This window comes from Aplidium turbinatum, chromosome 3 (genome assembly GCF_918807975.1).
Source record: "Aplidium turbinatum chromosome 3, kaAplTurb1.1, whole genome shotgun sequence".
Classification (NCBI taxonomy): domain Eukaryota; kingdom Metazoa; phylum Chordata; class Ascidiacea; order Aplousobranchia; family Polyclinidae; genus Aplidium; species Aplidium turbinatum.
In genome coordinates this window covers 41158743-41172741 of record NC_137474.1, presented here as the reverse complement: position 1 = coordinate 41172741, position 13999 = coordinate 41158743, and the positions used below count along the sequence as shown (strand labels likewise).

General features: G+C 36.9%; 1 long non-coding RNA gene across 1 annotated transcript; it reads left to right on the top strand.

Moving 5' to 3' along the window:
• The first annotated feature begins 2905 nt into the window (after nt 1-2905).
• Nucleotides 2906-7448, top strand: LOC145767315 (uncharacterized). Its single transcript, XR_014288763.1, has 4 exons — nt 2906-4146; nt 4359-4488; nt 5800-5921; nt 6543-7448. It is a non-coding gene; the product is annotated as an uncharacterized LOC145767315 (long non-coding RNA).
• Nucleotides 7449-13999: the final 6551 nt, after the last annotated feature.

Below are 13999 nucleotides of genomic sequence, written 5' to 3'. Positions count from 1 at the left end.
GTGATGGCGGCGTGATCGCCAAAGACGACAACCAGCGGTGGGGGGCCTCCCCCTGAAAATTTTGAAAAATTACTTTGAATTTGGGACATTCTGAGAGCATGTTCAACAAAAATGTAGGTATGAATATTACTGTGAAATGGTGCTGTCCGGTGGCATAGCAAAAAGATAAGATCATGCTTTCTTTGGCATTTTTCGGAAATAAAGCTATGTCTCTACAGTATGTTGAGTCTGGATGCAACCTATTTCGTCCCCTGAAATCGTGTAACAAAATTAAATTTCGACTCATTTTGTCCCCTGAAAAGATCGAGAAATTTTGAAATGTTTGCGGCAACTCCGATCAGCGATTTCGGCTATGTCGTTTTTTTTCTCTCGATCTTTTCAGGGTACGAAATATTCAGGCGACGAAATAGGTTGAATTCGTTGAGTCTCTATGTTTTCTTGTTGCGAATTCCTTTGCTGAATTCACTTGTTGAATTTTTCCTTTGAAAATGACAAAATTACTGCATTTTCTGAGTAAATTGCGGGCCCCCTAATTTGCGGGCCCTGTGCGATCGCACGGTTTGCACATCCCAAAGACCGGCACTGTCAGTGGGTTCGTATGGTTCCTTGAAATCTATTCGCTATCTTTCGTTTAAGCACAGTCACCACGACGGCTAGATACTAGCGTGTCTAACATGTTATAATAATTGTTGCTGTTATATTTTGTGTCTGTGATAATTGTGTAGCCTATGTAGGCTACCACTTTTTAAAGGTTTTGTCTTGACCTGACCAGCTCAATGACATCCATCATGTGAAACGCTACCGGTACTAACACAAGTTTCATACCTAGGGTATGCAACAATAGTGGCTCAACATTGCTACTAAAGACACCAATTACCTTGATAGGGGCACTGTTGGAGCCTACCCGGGGTACTGTTGGATACCATATCCAACAGTGCCCCACTTTGACAGGTGATTTTTAACGCCTGATTATGAAATTTGTGAAAAACTTTTAAACTTTTTATTATGTGGAAATACTAAAGAAAAGGAGGAATTTTCATAATAGAAAAAGTGGTTGAAGATTTAGATTAGGTGGACGGGAAGACAAGGAAGCCTATCTTCGTGACCACCTTCAAGCATGTCTTTAAGTGTCTTACCAAAAACACAGTTGCATGCTCTTGAGCGGTGTCGAACCGGCGCCCTTTCGAACGTCGTTCCAGGGTTCTCACCACTAAGCAATGCAGCCGACATTGATTATGATAATGTGCACCAAACTCCAGCAACCAATCTATTACAAATTTACATTCTTACCAACTTCATGCCACTTGGGAGTTGTGGGGTGATGCAACCCAATTACAAATGCAATGAAAATTGTGTTTCAAATGTGCTGTGAATACCCAGGAATATAAAAATGGCCTGTAACGTTGAATATTTCCATCATCAATGTGCAATTACCGAACTTGATAGCCTGCTTGATGGCTGCTTACTAAACGCATATCGAATGCTTCGGCCCCCAGCTCAACTATCACGTCATGTGTAAGATATTGAACATATTGCGGGTTTTTAGAAATGAATGTTGTATTGCTCTTTGTATTTCCCAAACAGTTTATTTCAGCAGGTATCGGTTCACCAATATCTGCAATCAGAGCTTGGTTTTATCCATTTTGTACCTTTTGATTCCTAACTTGTGGTATTTGTGGCCGAGTTACCACAAGTAACTAAAGGATACTTGTGGTTAACTTGTGGCCGGGTTTAGGTGATGGGTTGCCTGGAGCACTTTTAGATCGGGGGGCCCTGTGCAAAAACTATTACTACGTCCAACAACTATTACTACATCTTCTACGATCGGGGGTCCCCCAATGCCCGAAAGTTTTTCGCGCCCTCGGTGCAAAAAACTTTGCAATGTAACTTGAAAGTCACCCACACCGCTAATGCCTCTACCTCAAGCTCAGTCACCATCTTGTGACTAAAAATTAACCTTGAAAGAATAAGGAGGCATTTTGCAGAAACTTCAAAGGCTGAGAGAAAATAATAATAATAGTAACACAAAACCACATTTTTCCACGTTGGGGAGCCCTTCAAGAGGGGGGTTCCCGAGAAACTGCACCCCCTGCTTCCACTTAAATCCGGGCCTGCAATAGGCAGCACTCAGTGGATTGAATATATTACATACAACATTTCAGCAATATGCGGAAACTTCACTCTGTCAATCTTAGTAACCGGCTCTGCGTCAGTGGTTCAAAGTCTCTACAAGTATGCGAAATTGCCAGGAATAACCTTTCAGAGGCTTTCTCATTGCAAGGACAAAGATTCAAATCAACCTATAGCAACAACTTCTGTCTCAATAGAAATTAACTATTACCAGCAACAAACATCTAGATTTGTTAAAAGTTAAAGCTTTTTTTAACGTTAAAACCAGATCATTTTAAAAAGTAACGACCACGATCAAAAGAATAAACAATAAACACAAAACTTTACGTTTTGTCCAGGAAGGAAACTTATGCGAGCGACGCTGCCAATCGTTCACGTTCAATTTTCTATAAACCGGCTTTATAATTTCCTTCCTTTTCATCATCGTTCAACGACGTCTCTAATAAATTTATCTTCAGATTTTTTGAATTTTTTTTTTTGTATATCAAGACATATCCGTTTTGCTCAAGTCTATATAAGCCAGCACCAAGTCTAAGTTTACGTGTGACGTTTGGCTTCGATCACCGCAAGCCCGCGCGAGAAACTAAATTAGTCTCGCGCTTGCCTTCAGATGATCTCACATTTTTTGTAAGTTACACGTTTCATTTTTTGACTACGTTGAGAAAAATTAGGCAGTTTTTAGTTTGGTCGAAATAAAGTTGGTCGTTTTCTTGGTTTGTCACAAAAGTTCGAAAAAAAAAGAAGAAGTAAAACAAAAAGTTGCACCATAGTTTCTTTTTAGTGGCATAGCGTCAAAACTTAGAAGAAAGAAAAGAGAGAAGAACAAGCCCGTTGCGCACATTTGGTGACCCCGACGTGATCGTTATAGAAACTATATGAACAACGGTAAATACTTCAACGAAGCAGAGGAAGATTGACAAATATTTCAAAGGAAGGTTATAGAAAAGAGACGATTTTCCAGCCAATTCGGTTTAAGAAGAAGAAGGAAGAACTTATAAAAATGAAAAGAACATAGAAACTGTATTTTGTAAACATAAAATTTCAAACTAAAATTACGTATGCAAGCGGGTATTTTATTTGTTAGTATCGTTAGTATGTTAGTATCGTCAGTATTGTTAGTATCGCTTTTACATATCACTTCATAACGCTTTCCTCTACCCCGCACAGGTTTCCTTTCTACACTTTATATACTGGCAGGATTGAATAGCAATCCTGGCGGCGTCGCACCAGTCAGATTTATAATTCCAGATCGCTGTGGCACATCCAGAAAAAATGGATTTGTGGCCGATGAGACCTGAGCTGACAGATAAAAACATTCGAGGGACCCTTAGACACGTGCGAGAGGTTTGATGGAATTGAAAGCAAATACTTGAGGATAAGTATTTAAGTATAAGTATTTAACAACGTTACACACAGCACACCTGATACTATGAGCTAAGTTGGTAAATTTTATAGCGAATTGCTGTCCGGTGAATTTCAGAGGTTTCTTAACAGAAATCTTACGGACGGAGTCATGTTATGCCTTGTACAAATCCTAGTTTGAACAACGTTTAGGTGATCTTCGGTTGTTATGTTATTGTCGCTTTTTTATGTATTGCATTATTTTGTACATCATTTATCTTTTGTCGATTCACCATTTTTGTTTGGATACTCACATGGTTCATCTGGGGGAGGGCTGGTGTGACGTTTGGCTTCGATCACCGCAAGCCCGCGCGAGAAACTAAATTAGTCTCGCGCTTGCCTTCAGATGATCTCACATTTTTTGTAAGTTACACGTTTCATTTTTTGACTACGTTGAGCAAAAATTCACCAGTTTTTAGTTGGTTGAGTTACAGGACGGTTATGTATTTTTTTGCTTATCACTAGAGAGAAGAAACTGAATTAATAAAACAAAGGTGCACAATTATTGTTTCTCTTCATTTTGCAAGGCGTTGAAAACTGAGACCGAAGAAAGAAAAGTGAACAATAAGCCCGTTCGCGCACATACGAAAAGGACGAGTGTTGCTTCAAATTAAAGTGGGTCGGATTCTGTTCTTATGTTACTGGCAAAGAAGAAAACATATCAACAGATATGAAAAGCGATTTTGTGTCAAAAATACATTTACGGCAAAAAAATAAACTAAAAGCAGCTTAAGCTGTTTATTTACGCTCACATGATGTATGTAGCCTACATCATTGTTTAGGAACACATAATTTAAGTTCACTTATTGAATTTTTTGTTTCCACAGGCACCATTTCTAATTTCATATTGTGAATATTCCATTTGTTCATACATTTCAAGATGAAGCTGAGCTGGATCGTTGTGTTGGTTTGTCTTCTACTTTGCATCTGCAATATTCGTGGAAGTCGAGTTGGCAAGTAAGGCATAGGCCATACCACGGCCTACTAGAACACGGCCAAATATGTTGCTATTTGGGAAAATTTCTAAGAGTCTTAATTGTTCCAATCATAGCCATGACAAACCTGTCATTTTCCCACTTACAGAAGTATGTAAAATAAGCAATATTTGCATCTAGACATATTTTTGGCTTGTTTTGGCGGAGATTAGATATGTACGTTAAGCACAATTTATGCAATAATAATGTAAATTATGTAAGACTTTCCAACTGCATCCTGGAGGTAGTCTCATAATACAGTCGTTAGGTTTTTTGTATAGCAGGGTCTTTCGCCAAAAGATATATTTTACTTGCAAAATTAAACTTGGCGAAAAACAATAGAAACTAAAATTTAAATTGGCACATCAAATAAGCAGCTTACAACATAGAATTGACAAAAAATCTTTGATATTTTAAATGGAACATGCAATTGCACCAAACGATACTACCTCCAGGGTGCAGTTGGAAAGTTTTACATATCACATTATTATTGTGTAAACTGTGCTCAACATATGTACCTAATCTCCGGTTAAACAAGCCAAACATATGTCTAGATGCAATATTGCTTATTTTACTTACTTCTGGAAATGGGAAGATGACAGGTTTGTCATAGTTATGATTGTAACAATTCAGACTCTTAGAAATTTCCTCAAATAGCAACATATTTGGCCGTGTTCTAGTAGGTCATGGCCATACTATCAAAGATAAAAGAGATTTGAGATATTTTCAAGATAGATATTTTCAATTAAGCATCAAATAAAATCAATTCTTAACACTTTGAATTTTGATTGTTTAAAGCATCATGATTTCAATAGAAATTTTAATATTTGTTTTACTCTGGTTATAATTAATGCTATTGCAGCTCCAAATCACTACACTGCAGTAAGGTTGTACAGGCTACAATAAAATTTATGCATTAAATAGGATTTGATCGTATTCTTGTCATTTTTTTACTGATAAATTTGTCAAAACTTGTATCTCTCATGCTTGAAAAGTAAGACAACATTACAAACAGTATATAATCTTTGCTATCCCAAACATGTCCTTAAACAAAAAAGGGTTGATACCTATTGCTTGCTATGCGGAGAAATTTTGTAGTTGTTGCTTACATCTGGAAATATATTGGTTTTAAAGAGAATATGCAACAGATTGAGTTTCGCTTTCAGCAGCAATGCTGAATCGGAGTTCAGTATTTTTTGTCAAATTTCTCATGCGAAATCGTAACGGCAAAAACAACATGTTTGTTGTTCTGTTGAAAGAATTTAATAATCATCAACAAACGTATCGTTTTCAGAAGTGGACCCGGCATTATTTACCAAAGTTATTGGTTCAACCAACATGATAAAGAACTACCCATAGCAAAAACACCTGAAGCTGACAAAGATGGAATCGAAAACTTAAGCAACGTCATATCAGGTAGATCAACATGATATTGCAATCAAGCAGAGTTTCTAAATTTCAGTTTGCAGACGAATCGACTGAATTGTGAACAACATTAAAACTGTGAAAAATAAAGCTGTAAGATATTACCTTACAACAACGTAATGGCATAGTCTTAACTTTGATCTATTACTACTGCATTGCCACAGGTATAGTCAGCAGCATAGCGTCTAAGCAACAAAAGGGACACGTGCTTTTATTTAAAAAAAAAAAAAATTCATAACGTTGGGTTGAAACTTTTATAAATTGAAATATCAGGTGTGGACAATTGAAATGATTGTGATTTCTTACATTGTTTCACTTTTACTCTGGAGCGAATCTTCAGGGGTGGAAAAGCATCTAGCAAGCAGCAGGGTGGCAATTTAACAAAATACAATGATGTATAAGTGTACATTAATCCGACCTTGAAAATACATCGCAAATAAAGTTACTTTTGTATATTTCAGGGGGCTATCGTCTCAAACGCCCTACCTCCCCTTGACTTCTCTATTACTTTTACTGTACTTAGTGTTTTGATACAAAACATCTCTTTTTCCTAACTTTGTCTTGTAGCCTATGGAGCCTACTTCTTACACTTGTTTATGATTCTAATTTCAGATGTGTCTTCATTTGATGTGAAGGACATGGAAGCCCTGTATAAGAAACTGATGGACGTAGAAGACGAACTTGAAAAACGGATTCATTAAACTTTTGATGAAAATGCATTTACACAGAATAAACATAACGAATATGAACTGTGCCTTGTTTGTGATTATTAAACGTGATAGTTTATAGTTGGTGTGGATGCATGCTTATAGTTGTAACTTGAAGGGCATTATTACTCAACTTTTACCCTATGTGGTCATAGATCCATTTCAAAAGCTATATTTCTTGCAAATACTTAAACTCCTATAAGAGTTTACATGATTTTTTTTTCAAAACGCTTTTATATGTATGTAGCCTATATTAAATACCACATTATATTGTGTTTTTAAATAAATGCTCTCCCTTATAACATTCCACATATCTTCAATGAGCTGGGCATCCCAGATCAAACTGTTTTATCAAACGATGATTTCGCTTCTATGTCATGTTCGTTGTTATCTAATTTCGTTTTCAAATAACATAAAAAAATAAAGTTTCAGATTTTCAGCTGCCGGACCATGTCAAAGGGTTCCCAATCACGTGACACATTGTTTTAATGACAAAGTATTATTCGTCAAATGAACAAATGTTTTAGTGATGTTGAACATTTTTATTTTGTATTTCTGTCGATTGTGTCGTCGAATAGCGAGAGCACTTTTCACAACGCTCGAACGGATGACAGATCGATACCGCTCCAAAGCACGCAGCTGTGTCTCGACAAAATGCTTATTTCCATGTAATTAGGAGCAGCTGACTCGATGACTTCACATCCTTTCACTGCATCCACTTGTTTGTTGTATTGGTCATTGCTTCAGTGATTCTCGATGTACTGTATGTTGTGTCAGTGGATGCAAAAAAAAAAAAAGTGAATTGTTACTAATATGCTGATGAAATACTTCAAGTTGCAATAACTATCGCAAGGTATACGCAAAGAAAATCTTATTGATTTATTTTCGAATAGTTACAAAAGCAAAGAAGTTTAGAAATAAAAATGAAACTTTTGTGATAGGCAAATGCTCAACGATGGTTTTAAAATTAAATTTGTCAAGTCAAATCAAAGCACGATTAGTCTATTAGGCCTAGGATGACTGCCATTAACGCGATCACTTACAACAGTGCTTCTCAACCCCGATTCCGCGGATTCACGTGGAAGTTCCTGACTGAGTGACATATTTTATTTACTTAATAAGATTACCATAACAAAGGCTTTATAAAACATAGCTAAACATAAACATAAAGTAAGCAACTAAACTCTCATAACATAACTGAAAAATAAACAAAGAGAAATTTGTGAACAAGATCTTCGCGAATCACGCCAGAAGCCAACACGTCGACTGTGCACAGAGCACGTAAGATCAATTAGCCAATCATTTGGAGTGGGGCCTGTAAGTGCAGAATTGCAAATCACATCTGCGATAGACTCAACTAGTAACGTTGATATAGGTACTTTTGTACCCTAACTTGCAATCATTTTAGAGCCAGAAATTTTCACTTGGGGCCTGAAATAAAAAATAAAACAAAACATGTATTCTTCGGAGTTTTATTGTTATTGTTAGAAGTGCCTTCTTTGGAAGACCCTGGACTCAAATCAGTACGTGGCCAAATTGCCTTCCTAACGATCATGAATGCAGCTTCATATAAAAACACTCAATTATTGTTAATAATCTTGTATGTTTCATTTTGTATCATAAAAGTAGGCTATCTGTACATCTGCAGCCATACTTTCAATGTTATGGCCATGTCAAAATGTTTTCGAAATTGTCAAGAATCCTTGCTTGATGAATTAAAGTTGTTATGTAGCTTTTCAAAATGTTTGACCGGTCTTTTCCTAACGCATCTGTCCTTTTCATTAATACATATAACACACATAAACAACAAACCAAATGAGTTGAAAAATAGATGAATCAGTTTTTTTTTTGTTCAATCTGGTATTTTACTTTGTTGATGAGTAGAGGCTTAAAATTTTTTACTATCTCTACCTTGCTCAATTGTTGAAACAAGGAATAACAACTTGCAATTTTTTTTATTACGCACTCCAATTAAAATTATATGATAAGAATATTGCAATTAGTATTTTATTCACTGTCGGATTGTAGGAATGACAGGCAGACCGCATTGAATCAGCTCTTGGTGTGTGCACTAGAGCCACGCATTTCAATGGCTGCTCATAAATAGGCAGCACTTAGTGGATTGAATATATTATATACAACATTTCAACAATATGCGGAAACTTCACGCTATCAATCTTGGTAACAAGCTTTGTGTCAGTGGTACGTTGTGTCAGTGGGTGCAAAATAAAAAAAATGTGCATTGTTACTGATTTGCTGATGAAATACTTCAAGTTGCAATAACTATCTCAAGATATACGCAAAAAAATCTTATTGATGCATTTTTCGAATAGTTACGAAAGCAAAGAAGTATAGTAAGAAAAATGAAGTTTTTGTAATTGACAAGTACTCAACGATGGTTTCAAAATTAAATTTGTCAAGTCAAATCAAACGAAAACAGTTCTTAAAAAGTTTTTCTAGCGACAAATTCTATGAAAGCATTGCTATGGCATGATCAGTCCATTAGGCCTAGGATGATGACCATCAACGCGATCACTTACAACAGTGTTTCTCAACCCCAAGTCCGCAGACTTAAATGAGTCCGCCGAAGGTCCTGACTGAACCTGCGAGCACATTATCTTAAGGAAAAATTGTTATTTAATTTTATCTACAAATGTCGGCCAAAGTTGATTTGGGAAGAAATTATAATAAAACACTGACTACAGTAAAATGTACTTAGATCCTGCCGTGGACCATGATAAGTTAATATCCGATGTAAATGCAGGTAACAGGGCGTGCAACTAGCCAATCATTTGGAGTGGGACCTGTAAGTGTAGAATTGCAAATCACATCTGCAATAAACTCAGCTAATAGCGTTGAGACGGATACATTTTTACTGTTGCTTGCAATCATTTTAGAGCCAGAAATTTTCACTTGGAGCTTGTAACAAAAAAAAACACACATTCTTTGGAGTTTTATTGTCATTGTTAAGAGTGTCTTCTTTGGGAGACCCGGCAATCACATCAGAACGTGGCCAAATTGCTCTCTTAACGACAATGAATGCAGCTCCATGTAAAAACACTTAATTATTGTTAATGATTTTGTATGTTTCATTTTGCATCAGAAAAATATCTGTAGAATAGTGCCATACTTCTAATGTCATAACCATGTCAAAATGTTTTCGAAATTGTCAAGAATCCTTGCTTCATGAATTTAAGTTGTTATGTAGCTTCTCAAAATGTTTGACCCGTCTTTTCCTAACGCATCTGTCCTTGTCTTAATACACGTAACACTGATAAACAAAAAACCAATCGAGTTGAAAAATAGATGAATTAGTTCTTTTATTTTGTTCAATTCTGTATTTTACTTTGTTAATGAGTAGAGGCTCAGTTGACAAAGTAAAACACTAGTTAGGTTAGCGAAACACAATGCTCGCTGTTCTATAGTGAGTAGTCAGGTAGTGCTGACGCCAGGAATATCGCTTCCTTTCAACTGTGCATATTCTTGGCGACAGTTAGTTTAGTTGTTTTCTTACCACAAGAATTCAATTGGGTGACAAAAGCAGCGGTTGAGAACTATGTGACATAAATTAGTGATGCGACACTGATGAGCCCAGCCTTATGGCCAAAACATGCGTCTATCGCTGTTGAACCAAGGAATAAAAACTTGCAATGTTTTTTATTACACACTCCGCTTGAGATAATAAGATAAGAAAATTAATATTAGTATTTTATTCACTGTGGAATTGTATGAATGACAAGCAGACCGCATTGGTATCTCAGTTGATTAAGTGCACGACTTTGTTCGTGTGAAAACTGCAAGATCAAGAAGTTCTTGGGTGTGCACTGGAGCAACGCATTTTAATGATTGTTCTTTATTAGCATAGCCGTAGGAGAGTAAAACATTTTAGGAAGAGACAAGTAAAATTTCCCCAAATTTTGTCTTTGCGAATATACTTTCAAAGGTCAATAGGAGCATAGGAGAGTAGCCGTAGTAGAGTAAAACATTTTAGGAAGAGACAAGCAAAATTTGCCCAAATTTTGTCTTAGCAAATATACTTTCAAAGGTGTATAGGAGCCACGGCGAGCTATAATAGAGGCCAGCGCATCGTGCACGCACGAGATCTGACTGACGGCCGATATGCTTTATGTAAAAAAACACGATTTTGTCACTTTCCTGGAACGTTATTAATAGTTAGGTGATGTTTCGTCAAAACTTATTAATTATTGTAATTAATATACAAACAATATCACATGGATATAACTTGATCATCATATGTTTTACTGTATTACAAATAGCATTTAGTAATAACAGCAGTTTTAGTAGTTTAGGTAAGCAAATGACAGTGGAATCGCTGCATAATGTTGATAGACCACAATTTCTACGAATCAGTTTTCTGCATTTCCCCTATTGACTTTAAACAGTACGTACTGTAATTCAAAAAATTCAAGTAGCCTACTGGATGCATAAAATATAAAACCATTAACAGTTTAAAAGCACAGAAAAACTTAAACATGGTAGAAATAAAGTACTGAGCATCATACATATCTGCAACTAATTTCCATGCAACATTAATAGCAATTTAAACAAAATCGTGCTGATCAATAGTTTTCAATTGAATCATGCCTCCACAGTATAATGCAGGTGAGCCGGACGTTGCTCAAACTATATCGTTCGTTAGATCGCGCTGCAAAAGATCTTATGTGTTGGCCATAGGCGCCGACTTTTCAAAAAACCTTGGGGGGCGAGAAAGGTGATGACGTCATAACGAGAACGCTATTTTACTCAATTAAAATAGCCTTTGATTAAGCTTACTGTCTTGTTTATTATGACACCTAGATCGCAAACCGAATTTATTAGAATCGCTGCTTGAAACGATTAGTTTTACTTTTACGCATGCAGTATGCCTAGTCGTAAAAATTTTGATATTGTTAGCTCATAATTGGAACAGTTGGAAAACAAGCCGATTCATTTCCTTTTCGTGCGAGTGAATAACGATCAAGACAGTGAAGCTATCGAAATAAAACACAAAAAAATCATAATCTCAAGCAGAGTGGAAACCCGCTATCAGTTTTATTACCTCGTTTCGCTCGTTTTGCTAATTACTTACCTTCAAAGCGTTAACAACGGCGAAGTGTTTTCTCTTTTGTTTTTTATCGAAAGTCTTAATAAGTTAGTCTTTTATCGAATGACCGTATATACTCGAGATGTTAGCAAGTGATTTTTACCTCAAAGACAGGTTGGTTCAACTTATACACGGGACAAGCTGTTGTCTCCAGCTCTGCAGTTTACAAAATGAACGCATTTTTGCTGCAGAAAAATCATTGCCGACGTAGATTACGGAGTAAAAGGCCGAAGTAAAAGTTTTGAATACCTGTATTGGCAGTGGTTCAAACTTAATTTTCATATTCAATGATTTCTTGTCAATTCTAAACTTTATGCACATGTTGAGCATTGAGCAATATATGCAAAGCTCACGAGACAAAACAGCAGAAAGAGCTGTTTGAAAAGATCAATTTTTATATTATTGCGTGTAGGATATACAGTAACGTAATTGTTCTTATTACGTAACATTCCATGATCGTTGAAGTCGATGTCTAACCTTAGCGACCACATAAAACAATGATGTCAGGTTGGCTAGGTGATAATAGCGGTAAGAGACGACGTTAATGCAGGCAATATCTGCGACCAAGACCATAAAACACCTTTTCTTTTATCGGTTTTTGATTTAATTCTCACACATTGTGAACAAAAAAATGCGTTCTGTTAAATCATAAATTGATCTCACAGCGGGAAGACCTCGTTGAAAATAGCGTGTCTAATTTAGCTGGTTTACTTGATATTGCCCTGAATAGTTACGTGACTATTCCAGCAGCATAAGTTACTCTAAGATCTACTTTGAAATGTCCTCCAAGTATGTTAATGCCAATACTTAGATGAACCATCGAATGGTAGTGTCGGAAGCTTTTCGACTTATACACTGGAGAAGGAAATATCACCGATTTTCAGCTCAAAAGTAGGGGTTCGACCTATACTCGAGTACTATAGGCTACTACACGGTAGCGCAGGAGTGTATATTGATGAGTGTATGGCAATGAATGAGATGTATATATTTTCACAATATTTACATCAATACAGTGTTTATTGAAGCAAAACACGGATGACAGTTTTGAAAAATGCATTTTTTCTTTAAGCTGTATTCACGTAATTGTTCGTTGCGTCGATGTTTCAACTCGATAAAGTTTACTAAAATCGATTTCATATTTGAAGTCACCAAAAATCCAACGGACGTTTGGATAACTCGTGAAATAAGAATAAACATGCAACCTCGCATTTGCTTTTTCGCTACCACGCGTTTTGACTTTGAAGTTGCTCCTCACGCGCGGGAAGATAAGCAGTGTGTGACTGTGAGCGTGCATTATCATCATCATAATCCATCGTCGGTTTGTTCCCCACTAGTGGGGGTGGCCGATTGTTTCCGCGCAGCAATTGTTTTAATCCCTTTTCTCCATTTCACCCTGTCCCTTGCATCTTCCTCCTTCAGTCCGACTTTTTTAAATTCATCCTTCACTTGTTGTTTCCACGTTCTTCTTGGACGACCGCGTTTCCTCTTCCCATCCACCTTTAGATCTGGTGCCTTTCTAAGAAAACTTCCTTCCTCCCTCCTTATCACATGTCCATACCATCTTACTCCATTTGCCCTTGCCAGTTGGTCTATGGTCTCTCTCATCTCTAGCATATCCAACAATTCTTCAGTCCTTTTTTCCCTTCTCGTTTTCACCCCACACATTGCTCTCACCATTGACCTTTGACCCTGCATGCCGTGCGCATCTCAGTAGTAATTCACGTTCCAGAGAAAGCCATGCGATCAGCTGCTGTTTTGCGGGCGAGAGCAACGTAGGCTGTTTTTCGCTTTCGGCATTCTTTAAGTCCGATTAAATGATCAAAATCTCTTTCGTATAGTATTATATCTTTGAAACACCACTTGTAATAGCAATTTTTGTTGCCCCTCAATCATAAATTCACGGGGGGCGCCGCCCCCCGGCCCCCCCGGAAGTCGGCGCGTATGGTGTTGGCCTTCTAGACAGATATTACATCCAACTCTCCTATACAATCAGAAAATACAGTGAGATTAGAGCAGTAGAAACTAGTAAACAAAAATATGCCTGCTGGTAATTTTATCCAAGAATAGTTTTGAGTTTAGACAATAGACATATACACAAAACAATAAGCATGTAAGCAGTTCTGGCCACATCAAAATGAGTCAGTGTTCACCCTCTGAATCTGATATTGTATGGTTATCTCTGAGTCATCAGTTGATGGAGGGAGAGGCACCTGGTGTTGGTTGATCAGGATCAGCGTTGGTCTCTGTAGTTCATACCA